This window comes from Polypterus senegalus, chromosome 6 (assembly GCF_016835505.1).
Source record: "Polypterus senegalus isolate Bchr_013 chromosome 6, ASM1683550v1, whole genome shotgun sequence".
Classification (NCBI taxonomy): domain Eukaryota; kingdom Metazoa; phylum Chordata; class Cladistia; order Polypteriformes; family Polypteridae; genus Polypterus; species Polypterus senegalus.
The window spans coordinates 24946413-24959883 of NC_053159.1; the positions used below are offsets into that span (position 1 = coordinate 24946413).

General features: G+C 41.7%; 1 protein-coding gene across 2 annotated transcripts in view; it reads right to left on the bottom strand.

Moving 5' to 3' along the window:
- casz1 (castor zinc finger 1) overlaps window positions 1-13471 on the bottom strand; it is a 600579-nt gene that overhangs the window by 402925 nt on the left and 184183 nt on the right. For both annotated transcript variants that reach the window (XM_039755610.1, XM_039755612.1), the window contains exon 3: window positions 11782-11895. The gene's annotated coding sequence lies outside the window, so the exon portion shown is untranslated. The remainder of the gene's footprint in view (window positions 1-11781; window positions 11896-13471) is intronic.

Here is a 13471-nt window from a genome sequence, read left to right on the forward strand (position 1 = left end):
AGTTTTGTGCACATCAGTGCTGTATTCATTTGTTCGACTTTGAGCCAGGAAACCAATTATACTGGTGGCTGCCCCAAACCTTCCCATGACTCTGTGTCGAGTTTCTGACACTGTTTAAATTGTACATCCGCTTCCGCATATGCAAGTGACAGAGCCATGAAGTGGCTAGCGTGTCGTGCCTGCCCGGGGGTTGGTGAGCGAATCGAGCAGGGGGCAGAGCCCCTTAGTATTTTTAAATACTTCTATTTTTTTTTTTTAATTTACCTAAGAGTCTAATGATTCCCAAACTGTAACCGAGTTAACTCAAATGTATCTATCGAGAGAAGGGGATGGGATTTAAAGAAGAAGATCTTTCATTGCTGCGGTGGGTTAGCACCCTGCCCGGGCTTGGTTCCTGTCTTGTGCCCTGTGTTGGCTGGGATTGGCTCCAGCAGACCCCCGTGACCCTGTGTTCGGATTCAGCGGGTTGGAAAATGGATGGATGGATGGATGGATCTTTCATTGCCATTCATGAAATGGAGATCCCTTCTTTTAGATTTACTACTTTAAAATCCTCAATCCCTGGTAAGACAGGCCCCAAGCATATTTTGAGTACCTTCTTCACACGCAGTGGGTGCTCATCATCACATAATTATGTTCAAGATCTTCACCAAAGGTGAAATCCACAACAAGCAAAATATTTTGTTACCTGAGAGAAAAAAAAGACCATTCTCTTGTTACTTCTTCACAATGCGGAGGCGTCCCCACACCGTCAATTTTGCATGAGCTACTGACTCTTAAGTGAAGATTTTTTTCGTACTTTCACCTACTATTGGTGGTTATACATGGCTTCACAAACACACTTGCAGGCGAGAATAAGCAGGTGAAATGCAATCTGGGTCATAAATATCTCAGGATGTACATATTAAAATTAGCCATATGTTTGATAATATATACTTTTAAGTTACTATGGTTACTCTGGAATCATTTCAACCAATCATAATTTAGATAAGCACGCAAATCTTGTAGTTGTGATTCATGACAGACATATTTTGGATTTTCAATAACCTTGATTAACACACAGTAATGTGGAATCAAAGATATTTAAATCTGTATTGACCTTTCTATTGGTTGAAAAGTCGCCACATAACCATATTATACTGACACAAGAGGGGAAGAACTTAACACATTGGCCTACCTTTAATATGCATCTCTAAAAGGCTTTATAACCCAACGTAGAACTGAACAGATGATTTACACCAATACTCACACACATGCTGCCATGCAAAGACATTTCAGTTGCCAAACTACTCACCACTCACCCATCATTTTAATTTTCTAAGTACCCTTTTCAGCCAAAACAAAATTATACAAGAGATGAACATTGATTAATAATAAAAGGCTTTGCCACAGATAGTGTATTTCTAAAAGTAGATATGAATTCAAAAATATGTACCTTTATGCCGACTTCACTGTTTTTTGCAGGAGTATTATATTAGATTTCTTTAAAATGAGTCAGCGTATTAAAATCATAATCCACCCAAACATGCAAACAACAAACAGACAGAAAATCCCACAAATGCAAATAAATATGAACACACCTAAAAACACAGTAGCAATGCATTAGGTTAGATTCTACATTTTGTTTTTTATCTGTGATCTCTGCCCGTAAACAAAAAGGAAATGAGGCCATTTATTCTAGCCGATGATGAGTCACTAATTTGTGTCAGTTTCTCCTCTAGTCACCTCTTAAAGGATGACCAGGTGTAGACTGACCACAAGCACTCTCTGTAAAGATTACCTTCCAGTTTCTCTTCTTTTCGCAACTCATTTTCCTAGTGGTATCTGATACTTGTATTCTTTAACTATGAGAAGAATGTATTTTGAAATCTTTATATATCTGAGTTATGTCCCTGGTAACCAATCTTCACCAAAGACTAGAAGATCTAATGTTGCTCTGTAGAGTGTGTGCAGAGCTGCATGTCTTTTTATTCCAATGGTTCAATGATATTTCCAAAAATACATTATTATTCAGAATTTATTCAAGATCGATTGAAAGAATTGTCTAAATATTTTGATGCATGAAGATGTAAACATAATTTATTACACCAGGAAAGGATTATCCACACAATGTGGATTTTGGAAGGTGCAGTGCGTGACATGGCAAGCAACATAGCACTTAGACCCTCCTGGGAAGATTTTTCCATGTGTTCTTTCTGTGCTCTTGTGAGGTTCCTCAGCAGACCATCGTTTCTTTCCATAACCCAACATCATACAGTCAATATAACAATCAGCTTGATGCTCTAAATTGCTTTGCTGTGAGTATATGTGAGTGAGAGTGTGTGCTCTGTGATGGACTAGCATCTGTGAACTTTGACCCGGACACACACAGACGGACATCTTAAATTCACCACACACTGTTTATTTACAATATTTACACAAACAAGTCACGTGCACAAACCCCAGTGCCTCCAGCACCGATTCCCCCAATGTCCAGGCCACACAGTCCTGTGCCTCTTTTCCTCCTGGCCGCCTCCAGTCCTCACTCCAGCTCCGTCCTCTTCCCCCCGGCTTCCACTCCTGACTGGAGGGGGGCGGCCCCTTTTATAGGAACCCGGATGGGCTCCAGCTGCTTCCCGGCAATCTCCTGCGGACACACCCCCGTGTGGCGGAAGTGCCGGCTGCGCACCCGGAAGCCGTCCGGGTGTCCCCTGTCATCTTCCCCCCGGCACTTCCTGGTGTGGCGGAAGTGCCGGGCTCCCGGGATAATAAGGCACTGGGGCGCCGCCTGGCGGTGGCCACGGGTCCCTACAGGGCTGGGCTTCCAAGCCCTTTACTCGAGGCCCCCCAACATAACCAGGACGGACGCCCCCTCGCGGTCTGGAGGAGGCACAAGCCCTCCTCTCGTCCTCCTGGAGCCCGGCCGGGGACCACACATCCTATTTAGGAATTAGGCCCCCTGTTGCTAGAATCGGCTTCACCCCATCATGACCTTAGACACGGAGTAGGAAGTACTGGCGGTTAGAGGGATAAATACAAGCAATGGGAATATACAGCATAAAATGTTAAGTGCTGTTAGACCTTGTTCACTATGGAAAGATGCCATGTAGAAAAAAGGTAATTTTTCCAGTAGCATCATAAATACTTAAGCAAAATGTATTAATAATACAGTACATGCAGTTGATTGTTCTCTGGTTCAGATCTCCTATGAAAGTCTTGTTTTCTACATTCCACTACTGGGATACCCCTTATAACAACTAACACATACTCTGCCACACCTCGCTTCATCTTTCTCAAGCAACTCACTAATGCCTGAGACAGAAAATTATAGCTATCGCAAACTCTGTTTGAATGGAGTCGAATAAAGAAGCTAACACTCGAGTTTGTACAGAGTAAACCAAATCAAAACAGCAAACAAGAGAGACATTGCCTGTAGCTGTCGCAGCCAGCAGTCACAATTTTCTGATCTCATGTTTTCCCTTCAGACTTTTAGGCATGTTAGTCTAACCCACCTTTATCAACAGAAGACATGCCCTCAAAAGTCTAATACGTGAGGTGGTATGCAGAATGGTGAGGCCCTAACATTTGGGGCTCTTGGGCCTTGTGGTGTGGCCCCTCAATTACTGTGCCGGGGACGATCTTCAGAATATTAAGCACAGTTTAAAATCTGTCTATTGCTTTCGACCATTTTTCTCCCCTTCCTATCTGTCTGAATATCGACACAGCTGCGGACGCGTCAGGTTCAATATTAAGCGCCACACTAATTCCCTAGTCATTCAGACAGTGACCTCAGGTCGCCACTGCGATCTTCGATCCACATTCATATTTTGTCTCTCGCTCTGACAGCAATGTCCTCAGATGGGTGCAACACTACTTCTCTGTTTTTTTTTTTTCAGTTTTTAAATAATAATTATGAAAGTAGAAAAAAAGCAACTTCAATACCAAGCCCTTCTGAATAATAAATGGATGGCATTGATCGGGAACTGTGTGATGTGGTTTAAAAGTGAGAGCAGCTGTTCAGGTCAAGGAGCAAACCCTGAGGGTGCGGACTGTAGTGGACCAATTCACCGCACACCCCCTTCCGCTGCTCCCCCCCACCACACACACACCCCCACCTACGGCTGCGCAGTGCATTCACTTAAAAAACAGGCCGCCTATACTCCAGCAACAGATGGAGCTAATGATGTGAAACAAAAACGATCACTCGGTCAGGGTGGAGAACCAGCAAATGAACTGCACAAAGCATAAGTGACTTGACTGTGGCAGAAGAGTTTCTGAAAGGCTAAAGCTGAGTATCTTTAAAGCGGAGTCCAGAAGCACTCATAACTCTTAAAAAGAAATAAGACCGTTGTCTACCCATCCTTATGGATATGGAGTAAAGAATAGGCAATCAGAATGATGTGCCTGGCAAGGGATGGACAGAAAGCACCCCAAAGGTGAAAAAGTTGTCTGCAGGGCCTGTTCACACGCAGTGATGCCACCATACCTCAAACTGTTTCCATACAGTTCTTCTTTCGGCTGCTCCTGTTAGAGGTTGCCACAGCAGATCAATATCTTCCATATCATTCTGTCCTCTGCATCTTGCTCTGTTACCCCATCACCTGCATGTCCTCTCTCACCACATCCATAAACCTTCTCTTAGGCCTTCCTATTTTCCTCTTACCTGGCAGCTCTATCCTTAGCATCCTTCTCCCAATACACTCAGCATCTCTCCTCTGCACATGTCCAAACCAACACAATCTCACCTCTCTGACTTTGACTTCCAAAGGTCTAACCTGAGGTGACCCTCTAATGTACACATTTCTAATCCTGTCCATCCTCGTCACACCCAATGCAAATCTAAGCATCTTTAACTCTGCCACCTCCAGCTCTGTCTCCTGCTTTCTGGTCAGTTCCACCGTCTCCAACCCATATAACAAAGCTGGTCTCACTACCGTCCTGTAGACCTTCCCTTTCACTATTTCTGATACCTGTCTGTCACAAATCACTCCTGACACTCTTCTTCACCCATTCCACCCTGCAGGACAGAAAAGATGGAAGACATGGAATATCAGAGGGGGCCGGAGACTTGATGGAAGAATCCAGTGGGGTTCGGGAAATGTTTGGGACTGTACATGTCCTTGTTCTAAACCTTGAGACATTCTACATAATAACAAAAGATAGACAGCGATAAGAACAATCCATTCAGCCCACAACAGCTTGTTAATCCATATTCACCTCACACTTCCAGAATATTGTTGCGATCTCCAAAGTACTGTTGTCTAATACGCTCTTCAGCCATTTCTTCAACATTATCTATGGTTCTAACAGTTCCTAAAATATCTGCAAAATTTAATCAGAATCACCTTACATCTGACACGCGTTCAAGGACAAATTTAAAATATCAGCTTTCATCTATCCTACTAACATCCTTCATAATTTAAAACACTACTATAAATTATTATAAGATACAACAGATGGAAAAATTTGTCTGAGAGGCAGATATTGTGCTGGTATTTAAATTTCTGATATGAATCACCTTACCTACTGGGCTACATGACACTGCAGGACACAAGTCAGTAAAGAAACTTGATTAAGTCACATGGATCTGCCATTCTTTAAAAATTGAGGCCTTTACTCATTGGCCTATGCGGACAGATATATATGAGCAGAATGAGGTAAGGAGAAATTGGCTGAGAGACATAATGGGTGACAGAGTCTGTGCTGGGATGTAAAATTCTGGCGTTGTATCTTTTGCCATTGCTCACCACTGCAAGGCACAGATATCTGAAGAGATTAGGCTATGAGACAAAATGAAGAAAGCAACTTCACTGGAACTTAAGCTGTAAGCTTTCTGGTATGAAATGTTTTACTCACTGGTCATATGGTTACCCTTGCAAAACATCATGGGGGTGACAAGGCCTTTTGAAGTTTACTATAATAAGCAGGGGCTGCACAGTGACTTAAACCCCTGGCAGGAAACCCCCATGCAGGCAGCCTTACAGTTGACCGATAAGGACACCCTTGCTGGGCCACATAACCACCCGAGTGTAAAAAGTTTAGAAACGGGGCACAACAGACTCACAAGTTGTTATTGAACATGACCAGATTTAAAAATGACCTCCTCCCCTGCTTTTAAACCCTTTCAATGCCTGATTCTCACAGCCCTGTGAAAGCAAAGTACAAGGAAACCGTTAATGTAATCAATATGGAGGCACCTTGGCTTGACTTTTCATATTGATTTCTTTGTTATTCAATTTTATTTTAATTCTGACAGTATTGTTTTGCTCCATTAACACTAAATATAGTTTCTAGCTTAGTATTAACAAGAACAACACCCAGATGAAAGGAGCCTGACAGAAGAAATGGGCGCCAGCTCTGTGAGCAACAGAAATACTTGGGTCGAAAATGGGAAGAAATGAACACAACACAGACACACACATATGCACATATGTCTGTAATGAAAGTGGCAATAAACCAGTTAAAAATTATCATTGGCAAAAATAATCGCTGAGATTCATGAAATAACAATCTTCTCAAACCTGCTTAATTTAAGTCAGCATTGTATGCAACGTTGAAACCAGGCTTGGATGGGGCAGCAGTCTGTCACTTGGCCAACTCACACACACAACGACGTTCATAAGGGCAAAATGTGAAACGCAGGTCAATACAGATCTTGACGCCACTCCTTGGTTGAACCATAAAGCCAAGATGAGGCACCCGGCTATTGATAAAGGGACCATTGGACTGAAATGTTGAGACCTTTTCACCAGCTAACTGTTAAACCACATAAGGGACAAAGGCACATGCTGATCATGACACACAGAGGATCGTGATGGCATTGGGCAGGTACGTCATCAGTTGGCAAGATGTCTCTCCAATACGCATGTTGTTATTTGAAATTGTTGGAAATGTAGTCCAATGCGGCACACACACTTCTTCTAGATCTCACTTTTGCATTTCATTTGGTTAGGAGACTTCAGCTTTCAGCCTCATTTGTTGAGTTATTTTTGCCAGTTCTGACAACTGTTTGTAATATAAATCCAGAAACCTTAAAATGAGTGACAGATATATGGGCCCTTAAGTTTTTAGAGAAATGCAAAATTGGCAAGCCTGGGCTTCCATACATCAGATGGCTGATATTTCTATAAAGCTTTTATGATAAAAGTAGACAGGCTGAAAAACTGACCTTATTGTACAGTTTCTGCTCATGGTGCAGCACTGCCAATACCGCCCATGAGCCTATTTAATTAAATTAATGGGCCCTCACATGGCACCGCTATACTCACACTCATAAGCACACACAATTTCATGTGCCACATAAGCATTATACATGCACAGGCAGGAACATACATATGTATTTGCATACATAATAATAATAATTCTTTGCATTTATATATTCATATATACACAAATGTACAGTGTGTGTGTGTGTGTGTGTTATATACAGTATGTTCTGCATGTGTATATATATATGTTGTCATGTACATGCACATCACAGAAAGCTTAAAGGCTCTGGTGATGGCAATTACCTGCTGAACCACGGGTTAGCACTATTGTCTAATGCCTTCTCTCTTCCTCCCTCTGCAGCCACTCCACTACTGATATCACTTCCATTATTGGCACGCCTAGGCCCTCCCCTTCATGCCAAGTGACTATTTAACAAGGAATCAGCTATCTTGTTCTCATTTCTGTTCTGAACTCATGTTTGGAAAATGTCTCTACAAATTATTGTGTGCTGCATTATTGTGCATTGTTTCCAATTACACAGAGAGGTGATACCCAAACCTTTTCACTTTGTTGTGTCTGCTTTCAACTATATACAGTATATACAGTATGTACTATATGTAACGATCTTATATATAAACGTCTACATGTGGAAGTGTGTCTGTGTGTGTCTGTCTGTTCGGCCCACAAGTGCGAGGCTACAGCATGAAGCTCAAAGAAAGTCGCCAAAGTGAAACTGCTCAGAAAAGAGAAACTAAAAAGAAACTAATATACAAGTGAGGCGAGCACATCGGCAAAACGAAACCTCTGAGGAGAGAGAAACTCGCTTAGGCGCTGATAGACAACAGAGGTGAGCACATCAGCAAAACGAAACCGCAGAGAAAAAAGAAGCTTGCTTAGCCGCTAATGCACAACCGATGCAATTGATTGATTGAAGTGCCAGAATCCATGGTTTCTATGAGCCTGGGCTTTTTACAGCACAGGCTTACACAGTTAGTATATATAAACAGTACAGGCCAAAAGTTTGGACACAGCTCCTCATTCAATGTGTTTTCTTTATTTTCATGACCATTTACATTGGTAGATTCTCACTGAAGGCATCAAAACTATGAATGAACACATGTGGAGTTATGTACTTAACAAAAAAAAGGTGAAATAACTGAAAACATGTTTTATATTCTAGTTTCTTCAAAATAGCCACCCTTTGCTCTGATTACTGCTTTGCACACTCTTGGCATTCTCTCGATGAGCTTCAACAGGTAGTCACCTGAAATGGTTTTCACTTCACAGGTGTGCCTTATCAGGGTTATTTAGTGGAATTTCTTGCTTTATCATTGGGGTTGGGACCAGCAGTTGTGTTGTACAGAAGTCAGGTTAGTTGGACGATTATTTATTTTTCAACAGGACAATGACCCCAAACACACCTCCAGGCTGTGTAAGGGCTATTTGACCGAGAAGGAGAGTGATGGAGTTCTGTAAATGGTCATGAAAATAAAGAAAACACATTGAATGAGGAGGTGTGTCCAAATTTTTGGCCTGTACTGTATATATATATATATATATACACCTACCTTTATAATATATATACATTTACCTAGGAAGGCAAATTTCCAAGCATATCCCACTTGTTGCATGTACAAGAACACATGTATAAGCACACATACATAACCATACACTCATTTTTGCTTGTATAGGTTATACAGTTGTGCTTGAAAGTTTGTGAACCCTTTAGAATTTTCTATATTTCTGCATAAATATGACCTAAAACATCATCAGATTTTCACTCAAGTCCTAAAAGTAGATAAAGAGAAACCAGTTAAACAAATGACACAAAAATATTATACTTGGTCATTTATTTATTAAGGAAAATAATCGAATATTACATATTTGTGAATGGCAAAAGTATGTGAACCTTTGCTTTCAGTATCTGGTGTGACCCCCCTTTGCAGCAATAACTGCAACTGAACTTTTCCGGTAACTTCTGGTCATTCCTGCACACTGGCTTGGAGGAATTTTAGCCCATTCCTCCGTACAGAACAGCTTCAACTCTGGGATGTTGGTGGGTTTCCTCACATTAACTGCTCGCTTCAGGTCCTTCCACAACATTTCGATTGGATTAAGGTCAGGACTTTGACTTGGCCATTCCAAAACATTAACTTTATTCTTCTTTAACCATTCTTTGGTTGAACGACTTGTGTTCATAGGGTCGTTGTCTTGCTGCATGACCCACCTTCTCTTGAGATTCAGTTCATGGACAGATGTCCTTTAGAATTCTCTGATATAATTCAGAATTCATTGTTCCATCAATGAAGGCAAGCCGTCCTGGCCCAGATGTAGCAAAACAGGCCCAAACCATGACACTACCACCACCATGTTTCACAGATGGGATACAGTAAGGTTCTTATGCTGGAATGCAGTGTTTTCCTTTCTCCAAACATGACGTTTTCATTTAAACCAAAAGTTCTATTTTGGTCTCATCCGTCCACAAAACATTCTTCCAATAGCCTTCTGGTTTGTCCACGTGATCTTTAGCAAACTGCAGACGAGCAGAAATGTTTTTTTGGAGAGCAGTGGCTTTCTCCTTGCAACCCTACCATACACACCATTGTTGATCAGTGTTTTCCTGATGGTGGACTCATGAACATGAACATTAGCCAACGTGAGAGAGGCCTTCAGTTGCTTAGAAGTTACCCTGGGGTCTTTTGTGACCTCGCCGACTATTACACGCCTTGCTTTTGGAGTGATCTTTGTTGGTCAACCACTCCTGGTGAGGATAACAATGGTCTTGAATTTCCTCCATTTGTACACAATCTGTCTGACTGTGAATTGGTGGAGTCCAAACTCTTTAGAGATGGTTTTGTAACTTTTTCCAGCCTGATGAGCATCAACAACTCTTTTTCTGAGGTCCTCAGAAATCTCCTTTGTTCGTGCCATTATATACTTCCACACACACACACATGTGTTGTGAAGAGCAGACTTTGATAGATCCTGTTCTTTAAATGACACAGGGTGCCCACTCACACCTGATTGTCATCCCATTGATTGAAAACACCTGACTCGAATGTCACCTTCAAACTAACTGCCAATCCTAGAGGTTCACATACTTTTGCCACTCACAAATATGTAATATTTGATCATTTTCCTTAATAAATAAATGGCCAAGTGTAATATTTTTGTCTCATTTGTTTAACTGGTTTCTCTTTATCTACTTTTAGGACTTGAGTGAAAATCTGATGATGTTTTAGATCATATTTTTGCAGAAATATAGAAAATTCTAAAGGGTTCACAAAGTTTCAAGCACAACTGTATGTAAATAATAAATGAACACATGCATACATAGCAGGCCCAAGGCATAAGTGAACTAAGCAGGCAGCCCATCTACAAAGCCAGTCATGGAAAATGGAAAAGATGCAGAAGTGAAAATTGACAAATGGCGACTGGGCCTCGGAGTAGGTCATTGCTGCCACTTTTTCCATCCTTTTTTGCCAATTGATGCCCCTGCCCTTGTGAGTCCTCCAAGGGGCCGCCAACCTTTATTTAGATTAAGGCCTCAACAAATATAAAACCTGTGCTTCATGCATATACAGTGCCTACAATATATCTAAACAGACACACACAAATCCTATTCATTCTCACATATATGGGCACACATATTTTGACATGCACATTTATATATGCATGTCTATGTTTGTACATACCTAAACACACACAAACATTTACACAAAAACACAAGTGCACTTCTACAAAAATACTACACACTCACATATGTATAAAAGTATACAGCTTTGTCATGTGGCGTCAGGACACCTGGTCTGGACTATTCTCAGCTCTTATTAATTCTTTCCAAACAAGTTTAAATTGGCACCTAACAAACTGATTTCAATCCACTTGTTATATAGTGCCACGGCAAACACTATTTCAAAGTGCCCAGCCTGCACAACAGAATACGACTCTCAAGAAGGTTTCTTTAAACTGCTGATGCTGACTTGCTCCGAGTATCTAAACGAAGCCAGTAAGAACTCAAATAGATTCAGACATAACCACGTGAGCCCAAACTTGTCAGTGCATCCTCAAACACGGAGCTTAACACAGCATCTATGGATCGGCTGAAGAATGTGCTCAAGATTCTGGCCATGGCTTCAGCTCTGAAAGCTTTAACAAGTGAGTCAAGTCAGAGCCAACACTTTTCCTCATTTGGTCATTATCATTGTTGGACCCACCATTCATAAACTATCAAGCTGAAAGAGATCCCATGTTATAGCGCATCTTTCCTGTAGCAAGCCATCCTCTGACCTCCACAGGGGGTAAAGCGAAATAGCCATGGACAACACCGTCCTTCCTCTCACCCTCTCCATAGAGGATCACACCCCAGTGCATTTTATTAGGGTCTGCTTTCTCTTGTGTCAGCAGGAATTTAACGGCACTCATTTTTAGTGTGAAATGACCCGCGCCCAGTGCTGAAGTAAAATCAATACTTTAAATAACATGAAAACCTGTATTTGGTTTTCACTTTGGATTTTTAACACGCTTCCAGTAAACCAGTTTATTTCAGACCCTAGTGGATCACATACACTGTAAAAAATGTGGAAAAGGTACCTGGTAGATGACAAGTTGCAGCTTCACTGTAGTTAATCATTCTAGATGAACCCCCCCATCCCCCAGATTACTCAACCCAGCCAACACTGGGAGTACTGGGTGGAGTGATGAGACCTAAAAAGAGAGAAAGAGAGAGAGACTGGGTGAGACACGCTGACAGATATCTATTAAAAGCACATTAAACATAATGGAGATTTCCGGACGTCCGGATTGACTTGACATTAGACTCTCAGTGAGTTTGGAGAGGATTACACACTCTTTTTCTGGTCATCATTATTTATTTTCTTGCTGGGTCAACCAGAATACAAAAACAGCTTAAAATAGAAAAGGGAAAGAGAAGGAGTGATGCAATTCCAAAAGATGCTGTGACTACTGGCATTTCCTGGTCTCTGCACCAGTTCTTCACAAAAGAAACTGCACTGAACAGCAAATAAATAAATACTGTAAATACTTAGACTCACCGGCCACTTTATTAGGTACACCTGTTCATCTGCATGTTAATGCTAACATCTAAACAGCCAATCACATGGCAGCAACTCAATACATTTAGGCCTGTAGACATTTTCAAGATGCCCTAATGAAGTTCAAACCTAACATCAGAATAGGGAAGAAAGGTGATTTAAGGGACTTTGAACGTGACATGGTTGTTGGTACCAGATGGGCTGGACTGAGTATTCCACAAACTGCTGATCTACTGGGATTTTCTCGCACAACCATCTCTAGGGTTTACAGAGAATGGTCCAAAAAAGGGAAAATATTCAGTGAGCGGCAGTTCTCTGGGCGAAAATGCCTTCTTGATGCCAGAGGTCAGCGGAGAATGGTCAGATAGGTCTGAGCTGATAGAAACGCAACAGTATCTTAAATAACCACCCATTACAACTGAGGTATGCAGAAGAGCATCTCTGAATACACCACACGTCGAACCTTGAAGCAGATGGTCTACAGCAGCAGGAGAACCCACCGGGTGCTACTCCTGTCAGCTAAGAGCAGGCAACAGAGATTACGATTCACAAATTGGACAATGGAAGACTAGGAAAACATTGCCTGGTCTGATTAGTGTCGATTTCTGCTGCGACATTTGGATGGTTTGATCAGAATTTGGCGACAGCAACATGAAAGCAGGGATAAATCTTGCCTTGTATCAACAGTTCAGGCTGCTGGTGGTAGTATAATGATGTGGGGAATGTTTTCTTGGCACACTTTGGGCCCCTTAGTACTAACTGTGCATCGTTTAAATGCCACAGCTTAAATGAGTTTTGCTGCTCATCATGTCCATCCCTTTATGACCGCAGTGTACTCATCTTCTGATGGCTACTTACAGCAGGATAATACGCCATGTCAGAAAGCTCAAATCATCTCAAACTGGTTTCTTGGACATGACAATGCGTTCACTTTATTCAAATGGCCTCCATAGTCACCAGCTCTCAATCCAATAGGGCACCTTTGAGATGTGGTGGAACAGGAGATTCACATCATGGAGCTGCAGCCGATAAATCTGCAGCAACTGTGCGATACTATCATGTCAGTATGGACCAAAATCCCATAGGAATGTTTCCAGCGCCAGGAAGAATTATGACAGTTCTGAAGGCAAAACCTGGTATTAGCGAGGTATACCTAATAAAGTGACCGGTGAGTGTATAAACATACAAATGTCAAATGAGAAAGACTTGCTTGTTTATGGACTAAAAGC